Source organism: Nomascus leucogenys, chromosome 22a, assembly GCF_006542625.1.
Source record: "Nomascus leucogenys isolate Asia chromosome 22a, Asia_NLE_v1, whole genome shotgun sequence".
Lineage (NCBI taxonomy): Eukaryota > Metazoa > Chordata > Mammalia > Primates > Hylobatidae > Nomascus > Nomascus leucogenys.
In genome coordinates this window covers 74537167-74550221 of record NC_044402.1, presented here as the reverse complement: position 1 = coordinate 74550221, position 13055 = coordinate 74537167, and the positions used below count along the sequence as shown (strand labels likewise).

Here is a 13055-nt window from a genome sequence, read left to right as displayed (position 1 = left end):
GTATACAATAGGGAATAATTTAAAGTGTATGTATTTCAGTAAAATAAAATAACAAAGCATCTATTTACCCTATCTAGAGTAAAATGGAGGAGCTGGGGAACCATCATGTGGAAACAGCTGGAGAAGTCCCAAGAATAGAACTGTTTCTAAAGCTGATAGAGCCTGGGCACAGTGGCTTCTGCCTGTAATCCCAGCACTTTGGGAGGCTGAGGCAAGAGGATCACTTGAAGCCAGGAGTTCGAGATCAGCCTGGGTAATAAAGCAAGACCCCGTCTCTTAAAAAAAAAAAAAAAAGATGTTAGCTGGACAGTAGTTAGGAGTGAATGCACTTGAATTTGTTAGGGTGATGGTTTGTACCTGGTTTGCTGTAATTGGCAGGGTGTTGCAGTTAATCTTTATGAATTGAATTTGATGTAAATAAAGATAAGGCCATAATTTAAATTTGAATTTTAATCCGTCTTTGTTATAATCCCTTTCTGTTCTTCTCATCACTCTTTCTTTGCTAACATTGTAATTTATGGCGAGAGAATTTTAAAGTTTGCTTCATTTGATTTGAGAAGCCTTGGGAGACTGGCCTATTTTACTTGCAAATAGAAGGTTTATACTGAGTATTTACATAGAAGGATCATTATGTTTTAAACGTCACTATTTTTTTTTTCAGTAAATGACATGTTCGATAATATTTTATTAAATCTAGAAAAGGAGACAAAGTTGATGTCATTTCAGATAGTATGGTTACAGATGGAACAACACAGGGGTTAGGGATGCTGACCTCCCACCCAGTTGAACTGTGTGTAACTTCTGACTCCCCAAAATCTCTGCTGTTGAGCAGAAGCCTTACCAATGACATAAACAGTTGATTAACACATATTTTGTATATGTGTTATATACCGTATTCTTGAAGTAAGCTAGAGGAAAGAATATTATTAAGAAAATCATACGGAAAATAATTTACAGTACTGTACTTCTGATACTGTAAGTTCATATTATCTGTTTACAAGATGAGTCTTCTGAAATGGTAGCAACCACAGCTGTAGATCTCAATCTATGGTCCCTATTAAGTGGACCGTCTAATCTGTGGTCCAATTCAACATTTTGTTGTAAAGTCATGACATTTCTCTGCTTCTTGGGAGCACTGCCAGCATCACTAGTGGCACTTGGTATGGCTCCCATGGTGTTATTCAAGGTTTACAATATAGCATTAAACACAATGAAAAAAACACAAGAACTGCAAGAGATCACTTTTTACTGTAATACACAATTTTCGGGAGAGTTGAACTGCTCATGGGAAGATGATTAATGTCTCACAGTGTTTTAAGCGGATACTCGCAACACTCAAGCTCATCCCAATAGCAACAGGAGGTGGCAGTGAAATTATTATGGTAGTACAGTATGGAGTACAGTTAATTTTATGCAGTTATGATTTCATACTGCATCTTTATGTTTACATTTCTTTCAACTGTGAATGGTGTCATGTAACAATCTAAGTGCACATGTGTACATTTTGATAAATTGTTGTTTTTATAATTTATATATATTTTATGTTAGTAGATGATAGACTAGTGTCTGCATATTTTTATGCATTCATGACATACGTAACTGTAAACATTTTTCAGTATTTCTAGGTTACCCCGTTTATCTGTTTTTTTCAAACTTGCAAATCTTCAAAAATTTAAGAATATGTTTATTGAAAAAATCCACAGGGAAGTGAACCCTCTCAGTTCAAAGCCACGTTGTTCAGGGTCAATTGTATTATATTTCCATGTCATTTTTATAACTACCCATACTTGCTAAAGGCAAAATGGTAGCTTACCTTTATTGGACTGATAATGATATCCCTTGATAGTTGGTAAAAGGAGCTGTTTTACCCAGCGTTTTCCCATCATCTTCTTTCTTTCCCATTACACGATATGAATGGTAACAATGTACTTTTACGAGAGGCTTTATTCATTGAGGATTAATGTGTTATAAGCAGTATAATAAAGACTTTAGATGGCTAACAACAGCCCCGCGCTGACAGGCAACTCACAGCTGCAGCACCAGACGGCCGCTGCTGCGGCTCAGCAACAGCAGCAGTGCGGCGGCGGCGGCGGCGTAGCGCCGGCGGTCTGCGGCAAGCAGGGCAATGTGCTCCCTCTCCGGGGCGACGAGAAGACCATGAACTTCAACCCCATGATCCTGACCAACATCCTGTCATTGCCTTGCTTCAAAATACAGCTCTACGAGCTCAAGACCTACCACGAGGTGGTGGACGAGATCTACTTTAAGGTCACGCACGTTGAACCATGGGAGAAAGGAAGCAGGAAAACAGCTGGCCAGACAGGGATGTGCGGAGGGGTAAGTAGAAGTTCGAGGTGTTGGAACAGGAGGAATTGTTTCTACAGCATTTTGCCTGTTATACAAATTATTTACCCTAAAGTTAACTCGAAAGCAAGTGATGGGTCTTATAACACACACAGACTCTCCATATATTAGAGCGCTTGGATTTATGTATATCAGATATACACAGCCCCCTAAAGATCTATGGGACTGGTTTGAATCCTTCCTTGATGATGAAGAGGACCTAGATGTGAAGGCTGGTGGAGGCTGTGTAATGACCATTGGAGAAATGCTACGATCTTTTCTCACAAAACTGGAGTGGTTTTCTACCTTGTTTCCAAGAATTCCAGTTCCAGTTCAAAAGAATATTGATCAACAGATTAAAACCCGACCTAGAAAAATCAAGAAAGATGGGGAGGAAGGTGCTGAGGAAATAGACAGACATGTTGAATGCAGACGTTCAAGGTCTCCAAGGAGATCTCTGAGTCCACGGAGGTCCCCAAGAAGATCAAGAAGTAGAAGTCATCATCGGGAGGGCCATGGGTCTTCTAGTTTTGACAGAGAATTAGAAAGAGAGAAAGAACGCCAGCGACTAGAGCGTGAAGCCAAAGAAAGGGAGAAAGAACGGCGAAGATCCCGAAGTATTGACCGGGGGTTGGAACGTAGGTGCAGCAGAAGTAGGGAAAGGCATAGAAGTCACAGTCGAAGTCGTGATAGGAAAGGGGATAGAAGGGACAGGGATCGAGAAAGAGAGAAGGAAAATGAGAGAGGTAGAAGACGAGATCGTGACTATGATAAGGAAAGAGGAAATGAACGAGAAAAAGAGAGAGAGCGATCAAGAGAAAGGTCCAAGGAACAGAGAAGTAGGGGAGAGGTAGAAGAGAAGAAACATAAAGAAGACAAAGATGATAGGCTGCACAGAGATGACAAAAGAGATTCCAAGAAAGAGAAAAAACACAGTAGAAGCAGAAGCAGAGAAAGGAAACACAGAAGTAGGAGTCGAAGTAGAAATGCAGGGAAACGAAGTAGAAGTAGAAGCAAAGAGAAATCAAGTAAACATAGAAATGAAAGTAAAGAAAAATCAAATAAACGAAGTCGAAGTGGCAGTCAAGGAAGAACTGACGGTGTTGAAAAATCAAAAAAACGGGAACATAGTCCCAGCAAAGAAAAATCTAGAAAGCGTAGTGGAAGCAAAGTTCCCACAAACGAGATCACAGTGATAGTAAGGACCAGTCAAACATGATCATCGAAGGAGCCAAAGTATAGAACAAGAGAGCCAAGAAAAACAGCATAAAAACAAAGATGAGACTGTGTGAAAATATTTTGTAAAAGTGGATCACATTGAATCCTATAAATGATTAAATCTGCTTCTTTTCCCCCAAGTTGAGATTGTGCAGTAGTTCGCACTCCTCAAGCTCTCCCTGTAGGCTGCATTTTCATTTCCTCTTTTGTGTAGGGAAGTGCCTTTGTAATTCCATTTATTGCATTGGTGTTTTCCCCCAATTGTTAAGTTTGATACATGATGCACAGATTGTTCTTGCATTTTTATTGTTTGTTTTTGAAATGTACAGTCTGTACATATGTCCTGAAAATGTTTTAATTCCTTTGGCATGGTTGCCATGTTGGTTAAATTTGTATAAGGCAATAAACTGCCACTAATCTATTTTTGTTTTGTAGGTGTGAGATTATGGTTTGTGTACTGAAGTTAGCATGGCTGTGCTTTTTGTAATAGAATGCTAAAGACTTTGAGAATGGATCTCGGATGTCTATTATAGGAGAAATACGTGCTGCCAATGTACATGAAGGCAGCATTGTAGGATTAACATTCTTGTCCACTGTATATTATCTTGGAAGGCTCTTGTTAATATGTTACACTTAATATTCTCCACAGTTACCTTTAGAGAGAATTTATGAGAAGTTAGTTTCTGATGCAGAGGTTTTTAGGCTGTGATTTCATCAAGTCCTTTTAGCATTCTACCTCAAAGGGACACTTAGTATGCCTAAAATTTATTCACTTAGTTTTCCTTTTTTATTTGAAAAACTACATGACATGTAACTTTTTTTCTTGAATTCTTTCTCAGATTTTAAAGTACTATATTAAAGAAAAAAATTAATGTCTAAAGCCTAGCATTCTTGCAGAACCCTATACTAACATGTAATTGGGAGAGGGTGGGGCAGATGAGTAGAAAAACAGATTCAAGCCTCAAGCTTCCAAAGCATTTTTATAAATGGAAAATCCTTAAATTATGGAACAGCTTGATATAGTGTCCTTTTTTTAAAATTCAGAACTTTTTTATTGATAATGGAGATTGCTGTTTGAGTTTTTAAACTTAATCTAGAACAGAGGAGTATTAAAAGTAATGCTGTGCTGCATTATTTAAGACTATCAGCAAATTATTTGTAGATTGTTCTTATGACTTGTATTCTGATTACAGAGAACCATCATGAGTGTGGAATAAATACTGGATTAAATCCTTTAAAAAAAAAGACTTTATTATTACATCTATTACCTCTCACAAGATTTGTGTGAAGTACACACTACTATTCCCATTTTGCATACTAAAGAAACAATTCTAGTACTTTGAGGGGGCTGTGGCAGGAAGATCGCTTGAGTCTAGAAGTTCAAGGCCAGCCAGGACAACATAGTGAGACCCCCCTTCTCTACTAAACAATAAATCAGCCAGGCATGGTGGCATGCGCCTGTAGTCTCAGTTACTCAGGTGGCTGAGGATCTACTGAGGTGGGAGGATCACTTGAGCTCAGGAATTTGAGGCTGCAGTGAGCCATGATTGTGCCACTGCACTCCAGCCTGGGCATTAAAGCAAGACCCAGACACTGTCTCTTAAAAAAAGAGGTGAAGTGACTTGCTCAAGTTAGTAAATGGAAGAACTGAGAGTTTAATCTAGGATCTGTGACCTGAAACCCATCATTTTAACTTCTCTCATATTGTATGTTGTGTGCATTTTTAGTTAATTGACCAACACTCATGGTTACATGCTTTAAGCCTTTAGTCTCCTCTACCTTACAACCCATTTACTTAAGAAAATCTTCACATTCTCTTTTTGAACCTAAAATACTCATGATGTTACTTTGATGCTGACAAGCATTTCTAGGAATAGAGTGCAGAGGGCAAGAGAGATCATCTTTAGTCAGACAAGTTGTAATTTTGTTTGGTTCTTAAAGGTAGGTGTTTGGTGTAGGTTTCTTTGAAGGCAATTTATGTATGGTAAGGGAAATATAGTTTACTTTAGAAAGTAGATGCTTACTATTAATTAGTATCAATGAATCAGTATTCTCTGCAGAATTTAAACAATCGTATTTAAGGGTTACAAGATCTTATTTTTACCAAATGAGGATTTCATTGAAATGCTTTACTGTTTTAAGCCTCCTCCCCTTACTCCTTGGAGATGTGGATGGGATTAAAAAAAAAAAAAAAAAGATTTATATTGATGTTTTCTTTGGGTAAAGTTGTTAAAATAATGAGTTGGTTCATTAGGCTTCTCCAAAGGTAGATAATGATACCTTCTGATTTCTTTAAACTCCTGGGTTTAAACATTTGTTATGTTTCTGTCCATTGCAGTTATCCATATTGATATTCCAGTTGTTCCAGGGGAATCTCTTCAAGTTGGTTCCTGAGCACTTTTGATGCCACATTAGTGGTCTTTGATAGCTTTCTTGCTGTCTGGTATGACCTCAAGGGTGTTCCAGGCCTATCTTTTTATATCTTCCCCAGTTCTGGAAATAGCCAAGTGTCCAAGGATCCTTGGTTTCTTTTTCTAACTGCTATAGTCTTTCTCACTCAACTATCCTTTGTAGCTCCTAGAAAAATGTATTTTTATAAAAAAGAATGTAACTCTTCATCCACCTGTCTTCCTATGGAAAGACAGAAATATATCTTGGAAGGAATTGGTATTAATAGCCTCCAAAGTAATGGTTCTCGAATTTTTTTATCTCAAGACTCTAAAACTTTTAAAATTATTAAGGGCTCTCAAAACCTATTGCTTTTGTAGGTAAATGTCAATCAGTATTTACCATATTAAAAATTAAAACTAAGATTTTTAAAATGACTTATTAATTCATTTTAAAACCACAGTAGACCCATTATATGTGTACATAATATATTTTTTGAGAAATGATTACGTTTTCTAAAACAAAAATATTTAATGAGACAAGAGGGATTGCTTTTTTTTTAAATAAATTTCTTTAATGTCCAGCACAAGAGAGGACAGCTGGATTCTTATATCTGCTTGTCCATTTAATCTAACACTGTATGTTGTTTTGGTTGAGGTATATAAAGAAAACCTGGCCTCAGATATGTGGTTAGAAAAGGGAAGAGTATTTTGGTAACCTTTCAGATAATTGTGAATATTCTTCTTTGATACTACATCAAAACTTGACAAATAATCGTATCTTAAAAGTTAATCGGAATGTGGAATCTGCAGCTATAACAATGAACATTCTATACTCGTATTAAAGTCCCTTAGTCTATCTTGTACTTTGAGTGACTCTTTTATCCGTTTGGTTGTTTGGAAAATACTGATTCTTGGTGAGTGATACAGATATTCCAAATCTTGAGACTTTATGTGATACAGTATCAAAAAAATCAAATCTGTTGATATCACCACAGATCTCATCAGAAAAATCTTTAAATATTGGGAAGTTGTCAGGCTCACAGTGGCAAATGCACATTTTCAAAAATTATCATTTTTACTTGAAAGCCTGAATCCTGCCACCTCTCAGCCCCCCACTATCTTGCCAGGTCTTATAACACTTGACAAGGAATGGAGCATTGGCTGTGTTTGAGCAGCTGCCCCCTGCTAGTGTGTAATTCAGGGAATTGGGAACATGGGAATGTTTTTGGGTGGTATGGTCTGTGTCTGCCCCGTCCTGAGCTTTCCCCTGGTGGCTGAGAGCCTGAATTTTATAATTTGCAAGAAAATGGCTGCCAGATACAAAAGATTAAATAACCATAGTTTGAATGTCAGTTATTTTTTCACATAGAAATGGGGTTCTACAAAAAAGTGGCTAGTTCGGCTTGCAACCCAAATGCTTTCCTTTGACAACCATTATTTTGGTATGTAGCAGAAACATTTTATGCATACTTCTGTTTCCTCACCCAGCACGTTAGAGATGTGTACCCAAGGGTTGAGATACAATAAAATTAATAGCCCTTACTGACTCATCAAGGACTTCCTTAGGTGAAACTGGTTTGTTTATTTTTAATTGTGATGAATACATTGACCAAGTACAATATGACCTTGATTCATGCTAAGATACTAGCAGTTTTTCTCACAATTACTTTTGTACCATGACTGCTGATGTCAATACAGTGAAAAAGGCAAATAACATGTTAATATTATTATGAAATTACATATATGTAAAACTATATATATATATAAATTTTGAGACAGAGGCTCACTCCATCACCCAGGCTGGAGTGTAGTGGTGTGATCTTGGCTCAGTGCAACGTCCGCCTCCCGGGTTCAAGCAATTCTTGTGCCTCAGCTTCCTGAGTAGCTGGGATTACCGGTGCCCACCGCCAAACCTGGCTAATTTATGTATTTTTAGTAGACACAGGGTTTTGCCATCTTGGCCAGGCTGGTCTCCGAACTCCTGACCTCAAGTGATTTGCCTGTCTTGGCCTCCCAAAGTGCTAGGATTACAGGCATGAGCTACTGTGCCTGGCCTAAAATAATATTTTGACCTTGAAGACTGCCAGGGGTTCATGGACCATACTTTAAGAACTCCTGCTTTAAGTTACTTGAAAATATCCAGAAGCCTATATTAGTCTTTATTAATCTGCCCACTTTCTTGTTTTTAACTCGGATTTCTTCAGTTTCTACAAGTGCATGTAAATGACATTAATTTAGAACTCAGTTTTACCATTTTTGCTTTGCAAGCATTGCATATGAAATTTTATTGCAGACTGGGCATGGTGGCTCATGCCTGTAATCTCAGCACTTTGGGAGGCCGAGGCGGGCGGATCACGAGGTCAGGAGATCGAGATCATCCTGGCCAACATGGTGAAGCCCCGTCTCTACTAAAAATATAAAAATTAGCTGGGCATGGTGGTGCGCCTGTAATCCCAGCTACTAGGGGGGCTGAGGCAGGAGAATCGCTTGAACCTGAGAGGCAGAGATTGCAGTGAGCCGAGATCACGCCACTGCACTCCAGTCTGGCGACAGAGCAAGACTCCATCTCAAAACAAAACAAAACAAAACAAAACAAACCTTTTTTGCAAATGTGCAGAGCTTTCAGCTACATGATCATTTGAAAAGACTGAATAGCTATTGTATGTTTTGAACCCCTTGCTTACAAATTAATATTTGGCTATGCTGTGTCAATAAATTGGGTGTTAAACCTACACTCCAGAAGTAAACAGTTTTAATGTGAGTTTGAGGTATTCCTTGCTTGTATTAATGTGACTGTAAGAGAAGTTGTAGATCACATTTGCCTGTTTGTTTTTTCTTCATTTCTTAGTAGCTTAATTCCATCCCTCTTCACCCTTTAAACTACAGCAATTGTCACCCTTTGAACTAGAACAGCTAAAATCACTTAAGAGAAATAAGGATCCTTTGTGTATAGGAACATTTAGGGGTAGGGAAGTGGGAAGAATCCTTCACAGTGTAATTCATTCCTAATCAAAAATTTTCCCCCTCTGGGCTTCATTAGAGTTGGGGGTGGGATAGTGAGTACCTATGTTTCAGACTTTTGAAGTTTAATTTCATTCTGACTTGGAATTATTCTCATAAAAAAAACAACAACAAACCAACAACATCAAAACAACAGCTTCTAGCGCTTTATTAAAAGGTTAAATCCTTAGGTGGTGGTAATAGAGGGGAATGCTAGTCATTCGGGACACTGCCATCTGTTTCAATTTTTGCCATCAGTGAGAAACTGCCTCCAACACTGCAGTTAATTAGGCCTTTAGAGCTTGGGTGTTTGTTGTTTTGTTTATCTTCTATGGGAAGGTTTTCTCCAGCACTGAATAACAGTAGCCAGATATCAATTAACCTATTTATGCCTAAGTGTTCCATTATTGGAACACTAAGCTTGTGGGAGTTATTTATATCCTACTGCTCAAGGTCTTCTCCATGGTCTGATTTTTCACACAAAAAAACAACTTGCCACCTCTGGTGTAAATGGGCTAATAGGACAAATGTTAAAAAATATTTGAAAATATTGTAACATAAATTATTAACCTATAGAATACACTGGCAACATATCACTACCTTGGTAATGTATCAATACATTGTCTTATATAAGCATTTTTAGCCCAGCATTAATTCTAGTTTGTCTGATTCAGCTTCTTTTTTAGGTTGAGAATATTATATTTCCCTGTTTAAAAGTTATTTTAGTTATTCAAAGATTATAGCAGATATTCTGACAGGGCATATTATAAAAACATTGATTGTGAACATGTTAAAAGCTTCTCTTCAGTATTTTCTTTTTATAAACCACCTGTTGTCTTATGTGCATTGCATATATATTTGAACAAAGTGCTCATCACTTGTCAGCCATCAGTGGCAGCATAGAAATTACTTGTGGTACTTGCTGTGCAAGAAATTCTTTTGTATTTGTGACATCAGCTTTGTTTTATACAATTAAAGTATTACACGCTAGAATAATCTAAATTACAACCACCAAATGGTGATGTAGTTCTTCCCTTGAACTGAATTTGTTTACTTAATGTGTGCAGCTATTGACTATTATTTAAAATGACAGTTTCATAAAAATCTCTCCCTTATTTTGGTAGCAAATAAGAAGGTGGTTGTATTATTAAAGGTATTTCTTAATTTTAAAATGTACTTTGAATAAATATTACATTAAGAGATAAAATGTGGAAAATCCCATGTATGTGAAAATCCTTCAATTATACAATTTGATTTTCAAATGAAATTTAATACTCTTAATATGATACATTCATCATCACTTTAATAGTATTTTTCTAATTTTTAAATTCCCAGTTAAAAGCATTTTGCACTCATTTTAATTCATTTCCTTCTGTTAAAAAGGAACAAAATATAACTGATTAAAACTTAAGATTGATATTGGAATAAATATTTAGACTGTTAGATAACTTCTTTTATATTTGCATGAGCATTAACTCTACACGGCAGTCTAGATGCTTGGAGAACCTTACCAATGGATTCTAAGTAATTGAGTTTTTTTCCTTTGATGTTTTATTAAATAATCCTGGTTATAATTTATTTAAGTAAGTTAACAGTACTAGTATATTGACATTATTTGAGTTGACAAGTATTTTTAGATAATTATTTCAGTGAACATGTTTCGGGACTAATGGAATAAAATTACTCATTTAAAGTAAGTTTATTATCTTGTACTTTGTAAAAAGCTTTAAGAATGTCACTGTTATTTAATAACAGGTAAAAGGCATATTTAGTTTTAATTTTAATAACAGGTAAAAGGTATAGTATAAGGATGTTTTCTAAAGTAGCCAGTGGTATGCCTCTGCAATATAATTGGCTTGCTAAACCTCAATAATAGTTGGCATACAGAAGCTCTACATGAATTCAGTGATTAAAAAGCAGGAAAACTACTTAAAATAACACCTTTTTGTTCTTTTTAGAAACAATCTAAATGGGAACTTTATATTTGCAGGAACAAGATTTGGCATTTCTTTTTCACTGCTTGGTTGCTTTGATGTGAGCGGTATAATGTAGTGGACATTAGTATATAAGTAAATGATTAAATGAGTCATAAGACGGAACATCTGCCTGAGAAGGCCTTTCAGACAGCATGAGTTATGTTGTTGAAGTCTCTAATCAGTGCATCTGTCCCTGAGACTTCAGTTGGTACAAGGATAGTTTTCTATTTTGGATTAGTTACTATATGAAGACAGCATATTTAAAAAAATTTTTTTCATGCATGCAACTGGAAAATTTGTGCCTGTGATATTGGAATAAAAAAATTACAGCAGTGATTTTTTTTGAGCATAGTAATAAAGGATAGCAATAAGTGTATAAATTTTAACTTTTATATGCCTTAAAATGGTTATTTATGGTAGGATTTTACATTACAGACCCATAAATCTTAATGTCTTACCTGAGGAAATATTCTTAGAAATAACGGTATTACAACAGGACATAAATTCAGATGAAGGCTGAAGCACAGCAGGATTCAGATAGGATGTTTAACTGAAACTAAAGACCATATCGTGGGTCCCTTCCAATCTGGAATATTACCATAGTTTCAAAATTGCAGAGACAGAGAGAGAGAGAGAGAGAGAATGTGAATATGCACGTTTGTATGTTGTATACAAGATAAAAACTCCTAACCAAGAGCACATTGTAGAATACCAGACGATGATGACATAGAGTTGTGGTAAATGTATGTATGTTTTATTCTTTATAATCAACAAGCCACAGGAGACAAATTCTTGTGATCATAGTTAATTTTCACTAAAGGGTGCAATCGAAAGAAGAAATTGGTTCTTCTTTCCTTCGAAAATTTATACTTAGCTGTTCAATTAAACTTTTTTACAAGAAAATAATGAGTGTAATTAAAGGAGAATATGGGGGTTTGAATAAGAATTGGGCATATATTAATTTACATATTGGGATTTTTAAATCTTTGAAATATAGACCAGTCATCAGGAAATATTTTTATTTTAAAAAGGGATTTTAAAAAGTTGTGAGGCCCTCTAGTTTTTGCCCTGGGGTGTAGAGAGCTGGAAGGAGTATCACTCCCACCCTCACAATGAAAAAGAGCCTGACTAACTTTAAAACGTAAGGATATACAGTGCCTATGGGGATGGAGGAGACATGAACACACACTCAACTTGGATAGACACAACGGGACACCAGTGAGAAGAGTTCAGCTAGAATTGGGACAGATTAGTGAAGGTTGAGTCCAGGCCAGCAAGAATTTGTGATATCCATGAAGGCTGCAGAAATCGGGGAACCTGGTACCCTTTTGTATATTCTTTCTTCAGTAGTGGATGGGGTAAGAATCCCAGGAGATGGGAAATGGGAAGGAGTCCCCAAAAGTATGCAATGTGGCACACACCCTGGGGATGAGAACAGCAGTGACAGGTGGTTTCTCCCTTCTCTCCACTATACAACAAAAGCCGTCATCTGGGAACAGTGGAGTGGAAAGGAAGTAGTAAGCACAGCAAGTCTTAGGGCCTTGATGAAATTCTGAAATTCATTGCAGTTGGAGAGAGGAAAGTGCGTGCACGTGTGTGTGTCTACTTTGTCAGTGTCAGGAATATGCGGGGCCCACAACTGTAGTTTAGGGCAGGAGGATAGATAACTGATACAGCTATATCCTCAAGACCCAGGCTGACATGTGACTAAGGCTGAGGCTTGCTCAGAACAACAGAGGATTGGTCTGGGCCCCCAACCATTTCTCACCATCAAACTAACAGGTTTCTGATAATAATTAACAGCTGCTGGGTTAGAGACACGAGAGGAAAAAAGAATAGACAACGATTCCTGGTGTAAAGGAAAGAGCTGAACTCACAATAGAATAGACATTACTCCGATAAATTTATCCCCATCATAAAAACAAGATATTTCTACAGGAGTTTAAAGCCTGTAGTATACTGAGGTTAACAATAGTGCTAACTTCAAACCCAGCCCAGTTCCTAACTAGATAAACTCTAACCCTTCAGTAAAGGCCTAGGAGAAGAAAAGTCTTGCCCCGTTTTAGGCATAAAAACTATTTAGTTTCTACCGTTGCACACAAGAGGATCAGCTTCCAATAACAACAAC

At 36.9% G+C, this 13055-nt stretch overlaps 1 protein-coding gene and 1 pseudogene across 3 annotated transcripts in view; both read left to right on the top strand.

Moving 5' to 3' along the window:
• OLA1 (Obg like ATPase 1) overlaps positions 1 to 13055 on the top strand; it is a 181665-nt gene that overhangs the window by 46482 nt on the left and 122128 nt on the right. The window lies entirely within an intron of this gene.
• Positions 1840 to 4441, top strand: LOC100607506 (annotated as a pseudogene). Its single transcript, XR_001114271.2, has one exon. The product of XR_001114271.2 is annotated as a pre-mRNA-splicing factor 38B pseudogene (transcript).